The sequence below is a fragment of the Gadus macrocephalus genome, chromosome 9 (assembly GCF_031168955.1).
Source record: "Gadus macrocephalus chromosome 9, ASM3116895v1".
Lineage (NCBI taxonomy): Eukaryota > Metazoa > Chordata > Actinopteri > Gadiformes > Gadidae > Gadus > Gadus macrocephalus.
In genome coordinates this window covers 3,974,688-3,996,386 of record NC_082390.1, presented here as the reverse complement: position 1 = coordinate 3,996,386, position 21,699 = coordinate 3,974,688, and the positions used below count along the sequence as shown (strand labels likewise).

At 43.9% G+C, this 21,699-nt stretch overlaps 2 protein-coding genes across 2 annotated transcripts in view; one reads left to right on the top strand and one right to left on the bottom strand.

Moving 5' to 3' along the window:
• sin3aa (SIN3 transcription regulator family member Aa) overlaps window positions 1–21,699 on the top strand; it is a 533,056-nt gene that overhangs the window by 114,381 nt on the left and 396,976 nt on the right. The gene's annotated exons all lie outside the window — the stretch shown is intronic.
• Window positions 1–21,699, bottom strand: part of lingo1a (leucine rich repeat and Ig domain containing 1a) — a 95,232-nt gene that overhangs the window by 29,418 nt on the left and 44,115 nt on the right. The window lies entirely within an intron of this gene.

Genomic DNA, 21,699 nt, shown 5'->3' with positions numbered 1-21,699 from the left:
CAGCTACCGCAAGGAACAGACTTTGTGTAGGCTGAGAGGGGATTTTGTAGCGTTATTCTGGTGTTCCGCCACGCAATATCCGGTCTCTTACTTCCTATGAGCCGTATAAGTTAACAGGTCCCGGAGCGAGGAGAATGAGAATATGACAAGCGTAAACAACACCAGCAAGCAGAATAAATATGCAGTTTTCACCCAAAAATTGACAGAGCAATATCCGAAACACGGAGGGATATCCCTTTATCTAAAAGTCTCTGTCACTTCTCTAGCCAATAAGTCTAATTTGGAGCATCCCGTTCTAGGGGATCCATAAGGAGATGAGACCACCCACGGATTGAGGTCAGAGTTCGTGGCAGCAACACCATATACTGTTTTGAGCGATTCCTACCGAGCAGCCATTTCTGTGAACATTGTTAGAAAGTAGAAAAGGGAAGTAGGGGTTTGATTCTATAATGTAGGTATTTTCAGGCAATATTTCAATGCATTCCTCACCTCACCTTTCCAGCAGCGGTGAAAGACGACTCCTCAACCCAGACCAACGCAAAATGAGTAGTAGGATAGCTACTTGGATAACTGGTAATAACTGATCCTTCAAGCAAAGCAAAAGAGACTGGGAAAAAAGTGAGTTAAAGACATCACATTGCATCCCATTACCAGAATTAACTTGAATTACCTTGATACCTTGATTCATTTCAGTAGATCATGAAGAAAGTCAATAGTCTGTAGCAATGGGTATAAATCATTATATTAATAAAACCTTTGGGTTGCTCTGAAACATAGCATTCACTGCAACATATTTGTTATTAAAATTCAAGTATCTTTCCCACAAAATCCTCTCACAAAATGTTACCATAACTTGAATCCACAGTTTGGTGGACAACTTAAGATAAAACTTTTGTGAGGCTATTTTTCTTTCCAAGAATAACCCAATTACTTCAGCACTTGGCTTAAATCCCCTGATTGAAAACATTTCACGAGGCAGGTATGTATATCCAACCTAAATGGTTCTGGAAAAAGCTAGAAGTGGGATTGTGTGACACAGATTAAGCATGGCATATTGCCGGAGAACTACTGCCAGGGCTCAAAAGCTGAAGGACATTTGCTTGTCACTTGCTAAACAGACACTCAAACTGTAAGTCCCGGTGCAGTCTGGATTCGTCCCCAAAAGCCTTTCCGTGTGTTTAAAGTGCTGAGTCATTGTTTTGACAGAAGCAGTCCCCGTAGAATATCATGTTGTATTCCTCCTAGTGTTTGATTGTGTTGTCCCCGGTTATTTCTGCATAATTGCCTTGGCTCATTCAAGTCAAAAAACGATTGAAAATATATTTTGACATATTTCCAATGATGTACTTTTTTTTCTCATTATTTTCCGTTTAACATAATGTTGAAGAATGCCAGGCTGCATCACAGAGATAGTCTTACCTTGTATTCAGATACTGTACACCCAGATAGTGTCTGAGAAGAATTATTGGGGGATTGAACACGCAGCTGTTCGGGCCAGCTCGTTTATCCTTGCTTAACACGAAGATAACCATCGACAATGTTTTCTGCATCGTTGATGAGCACATTTTCAAACAGGGAACACCCAAAAATACACTCGGTCGATGTCCAGTTCGGCCTAGCTCAGTTCAGCTGGCTGCCTCCAAAAACCTGAAGAAAGTATTCATATTGCTGGCCCTCCAACGACATACAGACACGCATGCATCCACACCGCCTACAGCACACAGGTGGACTGAGGAGTGGTTCCCACAGCAACCGGGACATGATGACTGGAAGTGCTAAAAGATGGATTCTCCTTGACGCTATTGACACACGGTGTCGAGTCGTCTGAACAAAGACAGCCGTCTCCGAACGAGGAGGTCGGCTCCCTTTGAGTCGCCGAATTCATGTCGAAAGCGTTCCTTCGGCGGTTCACTTAAGCGGTCTACAAAAGGTCTTCGTGTGAAAACAAAACACGCATGTTGAGTCAGAGAAGGCCGCCTGAGAACAATGGCGCCTTTTTCTATTTTGTGTTTCAGAACTGCAGACGGGAGAGCTCCCCTCTGCCCATGACCCCTCCGAACAACCCCCTGCCACAGCGGGGGTCTGGGGGCCTTAACCAGCCCACACACAACACAAGAGTTGAAAAACCCACGCTGAACACAGGGATATCGACAGAGCGATTGTCAGTTCCCTTCTTTATTTTTGTCCAGAACCAGCATTTCTTCCTCACACACAATCAACGCTGGGGCAGACCGTTCTCCAAAGAGCCAGACGGAAGATCTCAGCCAGGGGTAGCCAAGTATTTGGGTCTACTTTAGTTCCTCCTTCGACGCTTTAATTTTATTTGTAGTCAAACGTCATGAAGGAGCAAGTTAGGGCATCTTGCTCAAGGACCCCTACAGACAGTGGGCCTAACACCTCACCGCTTTATGAGGCCTGTTACATAGGGGTGTTGCCAGGGCCGGATTAACAAATCATAGGCCCCTGGGCACAAATGTCTGAAGGCCCCCCCCCCCCCCCCCGCCGACCACTGCGTTGTGTTCAGGTGCATAGATATCACAGGACGCTGCAGTTCTTTTAAGACACTTTACTTTAACATTTTGAATTGCGGCTAAACGCCTGTTGTCTTTCACTTTTTTTTTTTGTCTTTTAGCGGAACCACTCAGTTGATGTCTCATCATGTCTGTGACTGTCAATTTTTCATAAATCTTTCATCTCTACCGCGTTTTTTTTTTTTCACCATAGGTGGACTGGCTCAATTGACAGGTTATGGGAGGGGGGTTAACTGTCACATTAGGCCACTATATTGTTCAGAATCATTATATTGCTGTTCTTATGACATTCGTTTTAATAATTAATTTTAAATGAATACCCTATTTAATAATACCATGTATAACTATTTTAAGAGTACAAACATTCATAAAAAAATATAAAAAATCTTTCGTGTGGTGCCCCCCCACTGGCTGGGAATGGTTGGGGCCCCTGGGCACAGTGCCGTGGGCCCTAATGGTATGATCCGGCCCTGGGTGTTGCTTGCCTGCTTTTTGTATTCGCCAAGGTTGTATTTTAAGAGTGATGTGCTAGTATTGAGTCTCTTAGTTCCGTGGCGTTCCACCAAAATATCCAGGGCTGGCGGTTGTGTTTCAAAGTTATCAAAGTAGTATTTGGGCACACAGCGTTGACTCAGAAACACGAAGAATTCATAAATATTCAAGAGGGACTAGTACTTTTTTTGGGGATGCTAACCACAAGGGTTTCCAAGACTAATAGCCGTAAGGTGTCTTAAGGTTCACTGCACATGAGATTACAGAACTAATGAATCCATCAACTAGGGCACCCTCTATATCGATGTGATTGTATTACTATTAGTATTTTAGTTATTATTCTTGGCATAGGGTTGGCCCTGGGGAGAGGGTATCATGCATGTAATGGACTTGGAGAACCGTGTGTCTTCCTCATTATCTTCCCTCATCCTTTGTCCTTTGTTTTAAATTCAGCGTCCAGGCGGTTGCCAGGGTCGTCTCCCGCCGTCTCCCGTCTACCCGGTGACCGTCTCCCAGGACCCAACCCAAATAAACAACGGTCCACTGACGTCTGCTGTGACCTTGCAACTCAAGGTACGTCAATGGCATTGAAATTCATGAGGTCTTTTCTGCATCCTCATGCTTTTACAAGCAAACAGTATCTGGAGAATACACTGAGACGCAGAGAGGGGGTGGCAGGGAGGGGGTGGGCGTCTTGTCTGTCCCACTTCCTCTCATTTTGGTCTTGATATGCACAGTCACGCACTCAAGCACAAGCACATAAGGAGTTTCACCGTGGTGCGTCGTTCGTTTCCGATTGTTGCAAGAAGCATTTCCCGTGCATTATTAATCCTATGCTGATTTCTTGTCATATTTTAGACATCATCCTTCCTTGTCACAATGCTAAGGCGGGCAAATACATACGAGCGGGTACAATGTATGTATTCATGTATTTACATTCTATTGTTGAAAACAATAAATGATTACTACTCATTCAATAGAGGTGGAATGAGATATCATTTGAATAATTTGGTTAAAAGAAATGATGTCTATTGTGCTCTTGTCCGTTTCAATAGTTAAAGCAATGGAGTAGACTCTCTTTTCTGGTTATTTCTTACACAATAAGGGAGAACTGATGGTGACTGCTCTTTGTCTGTTTGTCAGCCTTTGCCTTTGAACTGTGTAAGAGCAGTGAAAAAAAGGCAGTGAATAAAACGTAATCCCAGCGCTACTCGCACAATGCTTTGGGCAGACTATTAAACTAATAACAGTTAGACTCTTATCGCTCTCAATGTCTTGGCAAAGTCACTTCCACTCTTGAACAAAACGCTACATCTCTGAATGCCAGAACTCGCACTACTTGACTCCTAGGATACACAAAGAAGTAGTGTTTCTAACACTATCACTTGAAGTTGAATGGCAACAGTAGCATTCAAGTTGCAAGTTATTACCTTTAAATTATTCCTCAACAAATCAGCACATATTGTAACTGCAAAGGAGCATGAATGATTCAGTCTCATAATAACACGACTCAAAGAACAAGGACCAGCCGTGCCAAGAGTACGCTACAAACACTGCAGATACGACACATCGATCTGGGACAGGATCCAGATCCTCAAAGCCCCGGTGTTACTGCAGGGGATGGAGACATGTGAAGGCTTAGGGGCAGAACTGGTACCAGCAGTGAGGCAGCGCGATGGTCATATATATAACCATGATATATTTATAAATCATATATACATATATATATAAGAAACATTGAAAAAGGTATGACAGCTAACATCTTTTTCACATGGAACATTTCAATGTTAAGGTGTCCAGCCATGTTAGAATGAAGGCCAGTGTACGCTTTCCTCTCCAGGACAAAATGGCCTGGAAAGTTGCAGGAAAAATACCAGTGGATTGTTGCCCCTTAGATTGGTGAATGAGTAACAACAAATAATAATGAATTAATATACTATAATATAATAAATATTCACAAAGATTATTGTAAAAAACGTGTGGATTTTTGTTTTTGTATGTTCGAAGAGATATGAAGAGATATGTACAGGAACATGGAAGATATGATCCAGTTCTCTCCGTAAATGATGATTCCCTGGTATGAGAAGTGGCATAGCCTGAAACAATACCCCCCTTTTAGTTTATTGGTTTCCCTAATCTGAAGGCCGCAATACTTTGCTGACAACGAACCACTCAGACAATATTGTTTCCGGATTTATTCATTCTTACAATATTCATATCGGCCTAATCTAAAAGGGGTTGAAGTCCCCACATTGCACAGAAATTGACACACACATGGTCGGTAAAGACACACACACACACACACACGCACACACTTCTTTGTTGTGAGCGGGATGTCTTTAACGACGCTGAAGTGCCAATTCTTTCTTTTTCAAGTGCGCTGAATTACCACATTCAGGTTTCATCCTTTCCAAAAAAAGAATCATGACGGTGTTTACACTCATGATTACGAATTTCACTCTGTGCTGGGAAGTCATTAAGGCAACACTTTCATCCAACACAAGCTACTGTGACTTCAGACACATGCTCGTTTGGAGTCCACCTGGCACATGACATCACCCTGTCACCGATCAGTCCAACGTTGTCACCGGCAACGCAGTGATTGGGGACCGATGACGAGGGTAGGTGATGCTTCTTCAGACTGTATGTCGAGCCCAAGCGTAAACACATGCGACTCTGAATACATATCTACGGTCAGGTGTTATGTACTGCCAAGAGAGTGCACTGTCTTAGCCCAACGTCAGCCTGCTTGGGCTCGAGTCACATCAGACGGCGCATTGCAACATGACAAACTGTCACCAGGACGCAGAGAGCTTTTGTCATTCGCCTCGCATTAGTGCTGCACCAGGGGGGGGGGGGGGGGGGGGAGACGACGACATACAAATGCATCACTGCTCCTCGCAACATCGCCAGCATCCGGATGATCCATGGCATGCATTATTTGTTTTTCCTGAACTGAATACTCTGCACATCGTATGAATCACACGGTATACAGAGTGTTACTAAAGGGCAGCACAGTGTTAGGGGGGTTCGGTTGCTCGGTTCCCAGCCGGAAGGTTCCGCGTTCGATCCCCTATGTCCGCAGTCCGACCGATGTTGCCATCCTTGAGCAACATGTGTAACCCTTATGACCTTTATAATAATTCACTCGAACACTTATATCTTCTAAACGCACTAAATGGCTAACCCTAACATGGACAAACTTTTAATCTATTCCAATGACTTAGTGGCAGTATTTGTGCGGAGGCAGTTTGTTTGTGTCTAAAGCTGGGCAGACAGCCAAGGCGTTTCATACCAAACCGAGCTGATGGCACCACATGACCTTTGTGTTAGCCTGGACCTTCACATCCTTCATCGTTGCATTAAAGCAATTTTTTTTATGTTAAAAAAAACAAAACAGCCATTAAAGGGTTCCATGCGCCATTCAAGTGCAGCCCACACAAACAGGGCTGCGACATATGAAACACTAACACCCCCAAACATATATAAATTAAAGATGATGAAATAGAATGAAAGCAATATGTGGAATGTAACGAGACAAACAAAAGTTAAGTGGTTGTTCTTTGGGCCCCTGGGAACCAGCCACCCTCCATAAACCAACAAGCCAGCCCGAGTCCTGTTTATTATGTTAGTTGTGGTGGTGACCTCGTCGCTTTTCTCAACATGCCTTCTCAATTCCAGCGAGAATTAAGTGTACACTGCTATGGGCTTGGAGAATGTTAGCAGCCTTAAATAAGCTGGAATATAATGGTACACATCGCATGAAACATTTCGCCGGAACATTTAAGCGGAAACCATTTGGTGTAAATTAATTCCTGTGCTGGCAATTCCTTTCCACAACCAGGTTATCACAATGTATGAAGGCCATAATGTATTTAGAACAGCACTCTTGAATTATTGAGTGAATACATTTTAACCTTTATAAAGGCATGATCACCAACAATTACATTATACAATATAGCATAGAATATATCAGGTACACTGTTAGCTTCAGGTACATTGCATTTCATTTTAGAATCCTGCCCATAGGCGCCCTAGTAATAGTATCAGTTATGCTTCATTCCATTTAGCTCAAATCTTCCATAATTCAATCATAATAATGCTCACGTAAAAATGTACAAAAAGCCAGCACTTCCAATAATAAACATCCCAAAATGCTTCACAGGCGGTCGATTGCATACTGCATGGCAAAATTACAGTCAGTATTATCAAAAAACGATTGAAGCTCAACTCTTCTGCAAATTTGGCCAAAAATTTGGAAAAGTGTTGATGATCACTTTGGCGGTAACGTGGTGAGTCACACGTCCGTACATCGTCACGCCAGCTGCACAACAACAAACGAGAGGAATCCCCCTGGTCTAGTGCCCTAGTAGTAGGCCTACTACTACGAATGCTACCGCATGCTTCAGAGGGAAAAATGCAAATATATCGTAACGCGCAAGCACCCTTGCTATCGTTAGCTGCCGCGGTGTCTGAAGCCGCGGTCGTGTCAACAGCACTTAGCTCTGAGGTATCCTCTCTGAATCCTCCTCCACCTGTGTGCTCCGCACCGGCCCAACCACGGCCCAACGCAACACAACCGAGAGGGCCAACAGATGCAAACCGGTTGATAGGGGGAAAGCCGCCCAGGGCCTGGCCACGCTGCGGTTCCTTCTCGGCTAACGCTGAGCCCTCTCAGGTCCGGCGGCGGCTTTCACGTCCTAATGGGCCTGGAAAACCGATGCAACGCATTCCATTATCCTCATAATGGTATCACTTTTTTTTTTTTTTTGGCGTTTTGAGGCGAGGCCAGAGTGTGGAAACTGGATCTCTGTGAAAATATCAATTTCGTGTTGAGATTGTCGGTGGACTGTTTTCTTTTCGTTCCGGGAAATAAAAAGAGTTAACCTCTTGAAGCCGTTTAGCCTGGTGGCTGTATGCGCAATTCACAGATATTTCAGCGAGTTTGTGGAATATAGCCATCGCAGTGCGGGCACGGGCTTGAAACGGCTTTCATGGAAGTACGTCATTGACATGCAACTGCCCAGCATAGCATTGGCTTATAAAAAATACTTGGTAAATAATTTTCCCATTGAATGGTTTTGCTCGCTTCACTGGATGGGGTCATTCTTCTTTGTAGCGCACTCTATGATAGTGAGCAGCCCTTTCATGGTGTGTGTGCGTGCGTATGTGTGAGTGTGTGTGTGCATAGAAACTGCAACTCAAAGTTTAGACGAAAAACAATAACGGAAAACAAGATGGCCAAATAGGTGTCACCTATTCAAAACAACCGACGAAGGCTCCTGCGTCCAAGGGGAAATGTCTTTTGTGTCCAATTTCAGTAATTAGCGGGAGCTGAACTAAACAGCATTGTCCACAGCACGTCTGAGAACAAAAGGAGGAGCTTTGCCTCATTCCCCAGCACACACTCCACAATCCCAATCTCCATTTCCAATGTCCTCATTTTCTCGCCGTTTAATTGACTCATCCTAATGCACCCTTCTACTCGGAGACAAGAGAACTTCTCCCTGGCAATGCGTGCTAGTGACGTTTAATAGCCACATTAGCCACACATGGGAATCTGCAGTGGAGCAATGTTGTACTCCAAGTATATTGCATGCCCTGTGAGCCATTGCCTGCCCTCCAGCAACACATTACATAAGGGGGCAATAGATAAATAACAGTTAAATAAACCCAACAGCAGCAGAAAAGCACCCACCAATGGGGCAGGCTTATCTTACGCTGAAGTCAAACAAATGACATGGAGCAAAACGGAGGGAATCCATTGAAAAGCTCCCTTTTTGCTAATACATTGGTAGGACGCTAAATGCTATGCTATTATACTGAAACAACCTCCAATTTGGTTGATTTGGCTTAAAATTAAAAAAGTTGGTTAAGATTGGTCAAAGGCATGCAGGCAAATGCACAGTGGGATGTGCTAACATTACTAAATAACAAGTTGAATTCACCCTAATGAAAAAAGATACTATGTATAACTATTGGTCTGAATGATTTGTAAAAAGCTGAACCTTGTTCTATGCATACGACACGAGACAACGCAACAATACAAAACTCCAGACCAGGATATTCTATACTGTATTACTATATACTATTGTGTATTGGAAAATACGTTTTCAAAATTGTTTGTGATAACTTACTTAATTATTTACTTCAAATAGATAAATTCAAGTTCACTTCAACTGTTTGCTAATTTGCACGGGGAAGAGTGAGTCATTAAATAACAGTTCCAGCAATTCAGAAACAGATCATAGGGATTAAGTGATTCCATACTGCTAAGACAAATACTATCACATTGACCGTCAATAAAAACTCATAAAAAAACACATATAAAAGCCCAATCACTGCTCCCACTTCTCTATACGCATATGGAGACATTGGTAAAGGAATCCGCAGTTGCTCTCTTAACTGTTATATGTTAACAAAGCCATCACGAGACACATCGGAAGAACATGTACGATTAAAAGCCTTTCTGTGCAGCTACAGCGGTACAGTTATCTAGCTCTCCCTAAGTACGCCAGGCATGCCAGCGCTGACATTAAGCGCGTGGCATTTCCTGCAAGCATACATCCGTGGCATACAGGCACTTCTGTTCTCTGAGTTGAATTATTATTATTAAGTAATAACCCAGGCAGCGAAAGGACCTTCTCAAATATTAAATAACACAAAACCTAGGAACAACTGGCTCATTTCCAAAGGCCAGCAAAGGCTGTAAAGATTAGCAGGGGACTTGCTCCCGGGTCCTTCCTCGCATTAAGGTGGATGAGGATGAGGATGAGGGGATGGGGAGTGAAGGTTAATGCCAAGAGGGGGAATCTGGTCTATATTGCCGTTTCACAATCCCTGGCACAAAATTGTTACGGCTGGCTCGAATGCCGAACATAATAAGGGACACAACACAAAGGTTTTAAGTTCTTCGTTTTGTTTATTGACAACTAAACATAAAGTACCTGAAAATCACAGGAAACAAGCTACAATGGTGTTGCTGCGGTGGAGTTGAGAGAGAGACTGGTTAATTAACCAAAGTCACCATGTAAAAAACAAAATTATGGTCTCAAATCGTGACCCTCTCTGGTTAGATATTACCCTCTATCTCTGAGGAGGTGGAGAGAATCCTTCAGCCCCTACACACAATTAACCCTCACACTAACCCTCCAAAATCTTCATAGATCCTGAGATTTCACGATATGGGATTTTACATTTCTCTTTGAAATCATTGCCTTTTAATGTTTGTCCTTGGAAAGCAATCAGAATGGTCTTTGTGTTTGAAGGTTGCTTCATGAAAATGCTTGAGTGTTCATGGGAATATTGATAGTACATGAATTTAATCTTCGCTGCCAAATGACAGCAGTGTGACGATAATGACCAGAGGTTCAAAGTACTATTAAGTTGCACTTGAATGAGATATGAGATAACCAAAGATCTGTGCCATCACGTATATATTTTCCACTCTTGTGCAGGTGGGTGATGAAGAGAGTTCACCTGTTCTCACAGATCACCGTTACCATACTGCTGACTCATTACAGTTGGCTATCAATAATAACAAACACCAATGCACAACATTTACAATACCACGCCCTTTAACTAACCTTGAGTCACAAACTAACCATCATTTACATACCTTGATTCAGTTGATTAACTTTCCATGAACTAACCTTTATACACTTGATTAACTATCGTTGAATAACTTGAAAAAGCTAGGGTAGGCAATTTATTTTAGATTTATTTTTCACATTTGTTAAAAATGTTCTTAACTAATAAATCAAATGCTCTTAAAAAAGGGCAAAAATCCAGATCCATCTGTGGCTGTTGTGGGCCAGCTGCAAGTCATCCAATCATATCATCAGGGCTGAATTAAATGATTGGATGGTTTACCTGATTGTCTACCTACCTGTCTAGCTTCCTACACATACTCAGCACTCACCAGTGCACTTATTGCACATGACCAGAGTCCTCCACAAGGCCAGGCAGACCTACATCGCTGAAGCTAGCAAGCTAGTCACATGTTATGGGGAAGCGGCTTTGGAGGGAGTAATTTCTTTCCATCTAGCCTACAGGTTTCTCCAAATTGCCTAACCCAACATCTTGATTAATGTCTTGATACCTTGATTATCGATATGATTTAATAACCATGTCGTAGAAGATAGGGTGTTTGTCTCCCCAATATCCGCACACTATCTACATAAGTCCTAAATTATTCAAAACGTGACTGCTAAATTACTCGAAATAACCTTGATTTCCTTACCCTGAACCTTAACTTGGCATTTAAACTGATGACAGAGAACATTCCAGAATTGACATGAACAAAGACAATGCTCGCACTGCCAAAGTTTGGTTGGCGAGTGGCAACAGCAAGCTCATATTTTCCAAAAACAACTCAGGAAGAACCTACACATCTGAGGCCTCAAACCGTCTCCTATCATGCACGTCCCCACATTGTGGAAAACAAAGAGTTTCACATGCACCAAGGGTGGCGGGGGGGGGGGGCCTGTGTGGATGTCAAACAGAGAACAGGGCACTGCCAGCGACTTAAAATGGTATCGCTGAACTGTAGTCAGACCAGACCCCCATTAGTGTCCTACTGATACCAAAGCCAATAAACACTTGCCACTCACAGTTGGAGACAAGCCAAGACCCCGGGGAAGCGGATGCATTTAAAGGGCTTCTAAGGGACTCATAGGGCAAGCTGTTTACACACGGGGACCGCGTGTGATGTCACATGTGTGAGCGTCGTGTGGCAGATGTCAAAAGGAAAATCGAAATTACTGGGGTGTGACGAGTTACTTGTTACAGCAATAGTAATCTGGGTCCAGCAGTGCTACTATGTTGCATCAGATAATCTTGGAGAGGGGGGACGGCACTGAGGCAGGGCCAGGAACCCAAAAACCGTAAGGGTCGGAGGTACCCCTGGTTTCCTGTTTTTTTTACAGTGATATTCTGCAAAAGATAAACGGGTTGCTGGTCGAGTTTACAGTCTACAGAGTTTACAGTCCCTTTTAATACTTTACTACTTCTGGCCGAGTTTCTGTTTGCCAATTACGCTTACTTTAATCATAGATCCCTGCCTCTTTTAGGACGATTAGACCAGGAGGTGGTCACAATACCCCCGGATGTAGTTGATCACTGAAAGTCACCACAAATAGTGATTAATTTCAGTATTAAAGATATCCCTGCTGTGAAATTTACCATGATTGACGCACACATACGAATGGCAACGAGGAGGAAGCCCAATACAGAAATAAAATGCAGCCTTGGATTCCTACCTCTCAAAGTATTAATAGATAAATGAGCAATCCATCCTACACTTGTCATGTCGCGCTCAACTGGGAAGCACAGGCGACCATCTCCGAATCCGCAGAGCGGACAAAAGTGAAGCCCTCATCTATCCATGTTTTTTTGTCATTGATGAAGTGGTTTGTTATTCGGTTAAACAAACATATTGGGTACTGTGCCAAAACAGTGTGTTGCAGTAATTGAGTCTCAGGAAAAAAAAAGAAGCATACGAAAATGACCACTGGTATAATTACTGCTCTTCACTAGTAGAGCTAGAATCGCAAAAAAACAAAGTTCTGTACATAAACACTAGGTATTTATGGATGAACGAGAGGCTTCACATGGCTCAGAAAGGGTATTATTGACGTTGCATCTTCATCCTCGTTGTGCTGAACAATCGTGTGCCGGAGAGAGTGAAATCACACGCTCGACACTGTGCACCTGCTCACATTTTACGAGACTGCAGCAGCACACCGATCTGCTTTTTCCATTTTAATCGGTCTGCTCTTTACCTACAGCACAGAGAGCTTTCTGCTCAATTAATTTCTCGGCATTCCTCTTTTTCATAAATACAGACATCTATAGTCGTCCCAACCTGGACCTTGACATGACATTCAGCGTCCTCTTCATTGGGTACTGATTTGCACTTTAACATCAGGCATATGAAAACAATTCGGTAAAAAAGGGTTTTGCGAGACAAACGGGAGGTTTTGCGAGACAAACGCTCGACTGCTTTTGTGACAAACCCCCTCCCCAAAAGCCTTCCCCCCTCCCCAAACCCCGGAGGGCGTCTGATGGGATTCCTGTGATAGCCTTTTTTTATCCTAACATTGGTTTCACCTTGTTACCCCGATGGTGTTTAGGACTGCAAGGCATCATGGGTACAAAAGAGATTAGAAGCGATTAGGCCCTGGATCACGCTGATGGCACACTTTGCAAATGATTCATTGTCCCTCGATATTCTGTCGCAAACCTCTTTCCAGATCATTACAGCAGATTTGCACCTTCTGAAGCCCCCCCACCCACCTCCTTTGAACAGCTTGGTATTGAGAAACCATTCTTCAAATTCCACACAAAAAAACACCTGCAAATGGGTTCTGAATAGAGGGACGGCGAATCACTCTTCCGCCTCCAACGTCATTTCTTGAACGCCACACGCACTCCCTTTATTGCTATTTGGTCATATCTCAGGTGATTTGTCTGCAGTATGCAGTCGCACGCTTATGGCCAGGGAAGGATTTTGTTCCTCTCATCTTTCTGCATTGTTACTTTTTTCAAAATAGAATCACCCATCAGGGTATACGTCCTTTTTACTTTCGCTCTACATAACCAAACACAAAACCTCGAAGAGACTCGGACAAGCGCCACGCTGGGATGAAGGCAAAGCGCAAAGCCGTCACGCAAGAAAAAACATCTCACACACCGACCGTATCTCCTCACGCAGCAGGCTTTCAAAATAAGGAGTGTGGTTTTCGATTAATTATTTCTGACATCAGCGCTTCACAAGTTGATAGAAGGCTGTGTGTTCTTGTGTCCTCTTCACACGGTATTCAACCATTGAGCGGTCGAGGCCATTAGCCGTACCTCGTGTTCCCATCCAGACTCCCTTCTTTCTCTTCATATTGCCCGTCACTCACGGCTGCCAAAACAGACGCAATAACCGGTGTCCTCCATTAGGCCAGTTTCAGTTGAATGTTGACATGGTGTACTTCAGTAGCCCCTTTTCCTGCCGTGTTTTTGTGTGGTAGTTCAGAAACGGTTCAGTCGTTTCAGAGGCGAAAGTTTACACGCTTTGTGAGGGTAATTTTTGGGCTCATTTTAGACAACCTCTAGGTCACTTTAGCTAAGTAGACATTTTTTGTCCTTCTTTTCACTCTTTGTTGTATTTCCTGAATGGACCATTTTTTTTTATCATAATCCTTTTATAGAGAGAGAGAGAGAGAGAGAGAGAGAGAGAGAGAGAGAGAGAGAGAGAGAGAGAGAGAGAGAAAATATGAGTGACAGATAATTTTCAATCTCTCCTTATTCAGCTTCTGTTTCGTCCCATTTATTATATCTATCGAAAATACGATGGTCAATAAAAATGTGAAAAATCTAAATGACATCAGCTGCATTTCTGTCATGATTCCCCATAACGCTTTCCCATTTAGTCTTCCATCACTGGGGGATAAGAAAGCAATTACATTTTTTTTTCATTTTCTATACCTTTCGTCTTGACCTTGTGTTACAATAAAATGGGGTCTATTGTACCCGGTGCTAAACACACACTGTCAATGGAGAGGAACCCATTTTACCATGCTATTTTGGCATTCACCAAAATCTTACTGTTATTCTAATTATGATGTGTGTCTTTGTGCGCATGCAGGCCTGCATGTGTGAGAGAGTCGGGAGATATGGTTTGTTCAACCATATTTCTGCTTACCGTGAGGTAAAACAAAATAACTAGGTTTTATCTTACTTAAAAATGACATTGTAAATTAATTAACACAATTTAAAATAAATATTCACAAGATAACCGTGGATGCTGTAGTGTTTGTTCATTTTGGACACACTTTAAAGCCATAGGGCCCTATCTTGCATCCGGCGCAATTGACCTTCTCACTGGCGCATGTGTCGATGCTAGTTTGCAACTGGCGCAGAGCGTTCTTTCCCTCCTGTGCCACTCGTCTGTAAATTAGGGAATGATCTTGTGCCCCAAGGGGCGGTTCGGCGAAAGGAGGAGGCGTGTTCTGGCGCAAACGTTCCCTGGTGCTACTTTGCAGTTTCAGAAACCATTTGCGCCACAAACCAGGAAATACCTGGTTTAAACTCAGTGGCGCGTTGTTCAGATGCTATTTTAAGGGCGCATGCATAATGTTGCTTTTGCACCTCGCGCATACACTTTGCTTCTGTCATCTACCTAGCCACACATTCTTGGTAAATTATTTGGGAAAGAACAGCTGATACAAGGGTAATAAGTTGTACTTTTAAATCAATGCATCTGCAAACACCGTACAGCAAACACAGATTTTCTTGACACAGACATCGTGTACATGCCCATAACTTTTAGGATTGATGAGTATTTGATCGTGAGAAAACATTGTTTTACCGCGAGTGAGTGTTAAAAATAATTAATGAATGCGGGCGCGCGTGTGTGCGTCCATCTATTTAAACACACACCAACTAAACACGTAACGCATAATACAGTCCATGTCAATGTATATTAACGGGGGGACACATGCATATTAGGAACACAAGTCGATAACGATAATGCATACAATACTGATAAGAAACTATGTTTATAATGTATTGCGTATATTATTAAATAGAACCACAGTTCGATTTAATGTTTTCTTTGCCGAAATTTATTTGAGGACTCAGTATTTCTGAAGTTGTGGAAGAAAACCTTATTCCATGTGTGAATTAGGCCATATTATTTGGCCATAAACTGAGCCATTTGAAGTTTGAAATGCATGTGCATCCGTCTCATTGGAGACTGCAGATGCGCTGTCAAAATATCAACTCGTCAGATTCGCTCATGGCTCTTAAAGGGGATGGGAGCTGGCACTCTCATTGGTTTATTGCACGTTACGCCCAAACCACACCTACGGGTAATTAGGCTACTTCAGACCAACCCTATTTAGATTTAGGCCGGGCGCAAGAGTCATTTATGAAAAAGATAACAGCACAAGACGAGGTATACATCACACGTGTACATGGAACCTGAATTGCATCATTGATTTAAAGCATTTGTTCCAACGTGGCTCGGAAAGGGACAAACGCAATGTTTTGAAGGGTTCACAAGACGAGCAAAAGGCAAAATAGAATTTGACATTTCGGTCGATTCCTCCTGAATTTCAATTACCTTGAGTCGATAGAAAGCCTTGTGTGGGCTTACCACACATGCTGTACCACTAGTTGTTTTGTACAAGCCACAGGGAGTAGTTGGATATAAAATAATTCCCTGGACCTCACTATACATGAAATAAACCGATCCTATTTTAAAAGCAAAGGATCTGGTTGTGAAATTTTTGAGGCAGACACTGAGAGACTATTCCGCACCACGTACATTGCTCAAAATAATAAAGCATTACGGACAACATGGACTGGAACCATTCCGTCTTATCCCAAGTGTACGTGTGTTTGCAACACAGACCAAAACGCACCGATAAGGCCGTCAACATGGGATTAATACCAGACATGTTCAAATTTGATGGATGAGAGATTATCAACATAATATAATCCTGACTGTCTGGCCAGACTGTCTAGTGCCCACTGTAGTCACATCACATCCCAAGGGGTGTCGACTGATAAACACATCATATGTTTTGACAGGTTCAACTGCGGGAAACATTATGTTTGACCTTGGGCCAAGGCCCCCCCCCCCCCCCCCGCCGCCCTCCCAACGGGGGACGTAATCTCTGGTAGATGTGGTGATTCAGGAGATCTGAGATGTGATGACCTTTCACACACTGCTGCTCTGAAATCACCGGGCAAAACCTGCCCAAATAAATAAATAAACACAAAGCAATGCAGCATGCCCGAGATAATGCTTAAAGCTGCCTCAGTGCTGGTGGTGGTGGTGGTGGTGATGTTGCTGGGATCTGATGGGGCGTAGCCTTATAAATGAGTCAGAGTTAGTAGCCAGCATGTGATGGTAATCTGAACCTGAATCAACACCACCAAGGCCTCAGTTGAACGATTTTACGGTGACTTTTAATAAAGACACATCGCTCGTTTGGAGGTCTGTCCAGTTGTAGAATAAACCAATAACATTGAAATCATAAACATATTGATTGACATGTTTATAAGTATGTGTTCAATATACTTATTTCTGTATGCCTCAAACCGAGAGTGACTAATATGAGTTTTACGCATTATCCTTTTTGGGGTTACAATATCACGTAAACGATTATTTAATGCTATAAAATCAAATGTTCATATTAGTGGAGAACAATAGGGCTGAAACCAGTACAAATGGTCAAAATGGGTGACTGGATGTTATTACCAAAACTGGCCACTAGGAAGAGTCTGTCACATCAAGGAGGAGTGAGTGTAGGTTCTGAGTGTTTCCTAATCAGTTTGGTAAAATACCTTTAACCCAATAAAGCCAACCAGCACAACACTGGCTGCATACAAACACATCTGTTCCAACCACACTACAACACTCAATGCTATTTACGATAAAAACAACAAAACTACAACACCTAGACAGCACCAATCAACATTTATACAGTGTGGGGAAGACCAAGTTTGGATAAACAGACAAAAGAGACAATCTCTCACCCATCACCACTCACACATACATGGGGAGAGAGAGAGAGAGAGAGAGAGAGAGAGAGAGAGAGAGAGAGAGAGAGAGAGAGAGAGAGAGAGAGGCTCAGACAGACATGCCAGAAAGCTAGGAGAGAGAGTGAGAGGGAGGAAGGGAAAGACGGAGGGAGAAGAAGATAGACGAGAGAGGGGGAGGGAGGGAGGCAGGGAGAGAGGGAGAGAGAGATCCCCCTCTGTGTCTCCAAGTATTTGCAAGGGGGCAGGGGGACGCTGCTGCACCTCTAAACACTAGTCTATAAATCCCGCTCCGCATCGGGGAATACTCCCACCCCCTCGCTTCCATCTTTGGGAAAAATCTGACCTTGGCTTCTTGTTGTTGTGCCATGAAGCTGGGATTAAAGGAAATCTTTCCCCAACACACATTTCGCTGCGAGAGATCTTCGTCTTTTTATGACCCAGACTTTCATTTCTCTATTTTGAACTGCAATCTATGGCTATTGACAGAGAGAGAGAGTGAAAGCACATCGGAAATGGTGGATCCTACCTTATTATATTCCTCATTGGACCATAAGTGGGTCACAAGACTCAAAGTCATCCTGTAAAGTCGCACACAGTTTTAGAGACAAACTTTTGGTCTATACTGCACTGCTGTCACATCAAGGTTGTAGAAATAAGCTATTCTACAGGTTAATACAATGCCCAACGTCCACAACCTACCTGCAGGTTAATGACAGTGAAAAAAGTCTATGCCATGTGATAAATAGGAAATAATATACAAGAACACATCCTTGGACAATTATTGTGATGCAACCCACTTTGACGGACATATTTGGGGTGGGAGATAGACACAGCAGCTATAGGGTCTAAATCTCGGATTTTGAAAGCCTTCTAACTCCTCGTTATTGCAACAAACTCAACCAGTTATGTATTCAAGCCTATTTCTGAGATCTGTCCTCGGCTTCTACATACTATCACATGTATATGTGTTCAAACATAACCCGAAGCTTTATAGCTGTTTCCGTCACACCAGAAGAGACATTTCTGTACGGGCTGGCAGCCAATGTGGCTAGGAGTGGCTAGGAGTGGGATGTTGCACTAGGATGTGAGCTAGCATCGGAAGACAAGAGGCTCTGCAAATGGAACCGTTTAAGCGGCACTGTCATGCTTTGCTATTTTTTTTTATAGAAGTGTACTGCTGCATCCACGCTTAGTGAAAAAATATGTCAGTGTTCAAAGTAAACTGGCCCCGCAAGAATTATCGCAGAGAAGTTTGACTGCTGACGCTGTTGATCACCAAACCCAGACCAAATTACGTCAAAGGTCAGACTCTCTAACATTTTCACAAAAACCGAGTTCATGTTGGCAGACCATAAATAGGCGTTTGAAGTAGTACTCTCTTGTATCTGAAATTTGGCCCAGCATGACAGTTCCCCTTAAAGACTCCAAGTCTGCCCAGGACCTGACACATGTTGCAGGCTTGCACTTGGCCGTCAACAATTACCACGGTCGATCTTGATCCCGCGCAATTATGCGCTGCCGTAGATTATGGTTGTCTCCCCCCTCCCCTTACTTTGTTTGCCTAATTGTATCCCCACGAGAAATTGGTAACTCCAATTTCGACGGCACCTTACTTTAAGAAGACGTTATCAGCATCAGGCAACTTGATGACACCGGTAGAGTAACAACAATTACTTTGAGAACGATGCGACGGCTGACATGAATCCCTTATGGAAGGGGGAACGGTACGTCAGTGGATGACTCCGAGCGCTGAGCAGGGAACCCAACGCTCGGTGACTCACTGCGTTGATCCATAGGCGTTCCTCATGGCATTTGTGTGTGCATCTCGAGCACATGTCACGCTGAGCTGTTATACGTGGAATTTGGGTATTTCAAGGATGTGGTGGATATATTCTTCAAAGAGCTTCATTTTGACACACACACACACACACACACACACACACACACACACACACACACACACACACACACACACACACACACACACTCAGGGGGGGGGGGGGAAGTGTTCTCGGCCAAGATAATCACCATGCATTTCAGACGGGCCAACAGTCACATCCTTAAACACTTAAACACCAACCTCAACACTAGCATTTTCCCAGCATGCAAGGCGGCACCCCCCCCCATCCTATCGGATTCTTCTCTATTCTCCCCTGAGCGCTTTGTGTTCCACACAGCGGAAGCTCCTATAGATTGTTGTCGGGCGCTTCCTCCGCCGACGGAGGCCGCAGCGACCGACGATGAGTTCAATAGGAGTGATAAGCGCCGCCGTTCTCCCCCCCGTCACCGCCTTATGGCCGCGCCGCAAATAGAATAAGAAGAGGAAACTCCCGGGCCGCCTGCGTCCGTCTCCCATACATCGCCAGCCATGCGGGAGGCCCTCCGTCAGCTTTACTGCACATTGCCTTTCCATTCAGCCCGCCCCGCGATGACTGATGGCGCCGCGCACGGCGCCGGATAACTACGGCAGTGCGGGATGATAAAAATGGTAAAACACACATCCTGGACAGGAAATTGGCCGTTTTGAAGCAATTGACACAGAGGCAATTGACAGAGCAGCGGTGCAGGGGCGCCTCTCTGCCACCACTCCCCCCTCTCTCTCTTTCTCTCTCTGTCCCTCCCTCTCTACCTCCCTGTCTACTTCCCTCTCTACCCCACTCTTTGAGACCAAGGCCCTCTCTCTCTCTCTCTCTCTCTCTCTCTCTCTCTCTCTCTCTCTCTCTCTCTCTCTCTCTCTCTCTCTCTCTCTCTCTCTCTCTCTCTCTCTCTCTCTCTCTCTCTCTCTCTCTCGCTCCTCCCCCCCCCTCCCTCCCTCCCCCCTCCCTCCCTCCCTCAGTATCCCTTTCAGTCTCTTAGTCTTATAGTGGCCCGGGGGCAGGACACCCGATACGGCCATGGTCCACTGGATGCGGCGCTCACTGCTGAGGTATTTCCCTAACTACAACATTGATATGCCTCCTCACGTATGGATGGTATAACACCGACCCCTGTATGGCGCTGCAGCAGGGATCAATGGAAACCGGGTTGCAGACGCTGAGATAATGGGCACGATAAGACATTGGAGGAGGTGCGATGAAACAATTACCTGTTAGGGGATCAGTGTTTCAATGGGGGAGCCCTAAACCCTCTGGGAAAAGTAATCTCCAGGAACAAACGAGTACACGGGAGAAAGTGGGTGGGAACACCGATCGGCAGAGATGAAGCTGGCGGGAATTAGTCATGGGTGTTTCACAGATCACATGCAATTGTATTGATACTCTGTCCTTTTTTCAAATCAACCATGGGGATGACTGGTTCCTTTCGGTTATCAGTAATCACTTTTGGTTCAGGGCGCACTTAGACGCATCAAATGTACATAGTCATAGTCCCTCGCTGGGACTCAAAGGAGCGTTGTCACTCTTCGCTATCTTCTAATCTGAGAGAGTACTTCTTCATACGTGTGCTTTGAACGATGCTGTGGCCTGCAACATCAGCTCCAATTCCTGGATGAATGAAATCATTGGTCCAACTTTTTGAAGATTTTTTTGTTGAACCTGTGATGCAACCAGAGTTTCACATGAATGAGAAAGAACGAGTATGAAGCTGTACTCGCTTAAATCACAAACTGGCAGAGTGTGATTGTTTTCCATTTTTGAAGAGGCGGCAAACCCAAGGTTAAAATAAATATTTGTAGGTTCCATATGCATACATACATATACATATATGAATAGAAATAATATCTTTTCATTGTATTCAAAGATAAGCCACCAAGGGCACAGTGGAGCACGACAGAGCCGACTTTCTACACTCACACGCAGGTCGATCCAATGTTTCGCATTTTTTAAAAGACCAAAGACCGCTTATTTCTTTGGCGGCACAATAGAGAGAGAGTATCTGCGTCGAATCCTCTCCCGCTTTTCAGATCAGTGTTCAAAAAAAGCGATGATTGTATTGCACCACGCAGTACTTAAAAAAGTAGGAAAAGCTGCAATAGAGGCATCATGGCGCCCTGAGCACCAGACTGGGTGCGATAACTGTGTATTCATTCACAGGATGTTTTTTAACCCACCGCAGCATCACTACCTTGAGAGATGACAGGGTTGTCCCACAACTCCCATCCCTCCGGCAATCAACAGTTTTTTTCTCCCCTTAAAAG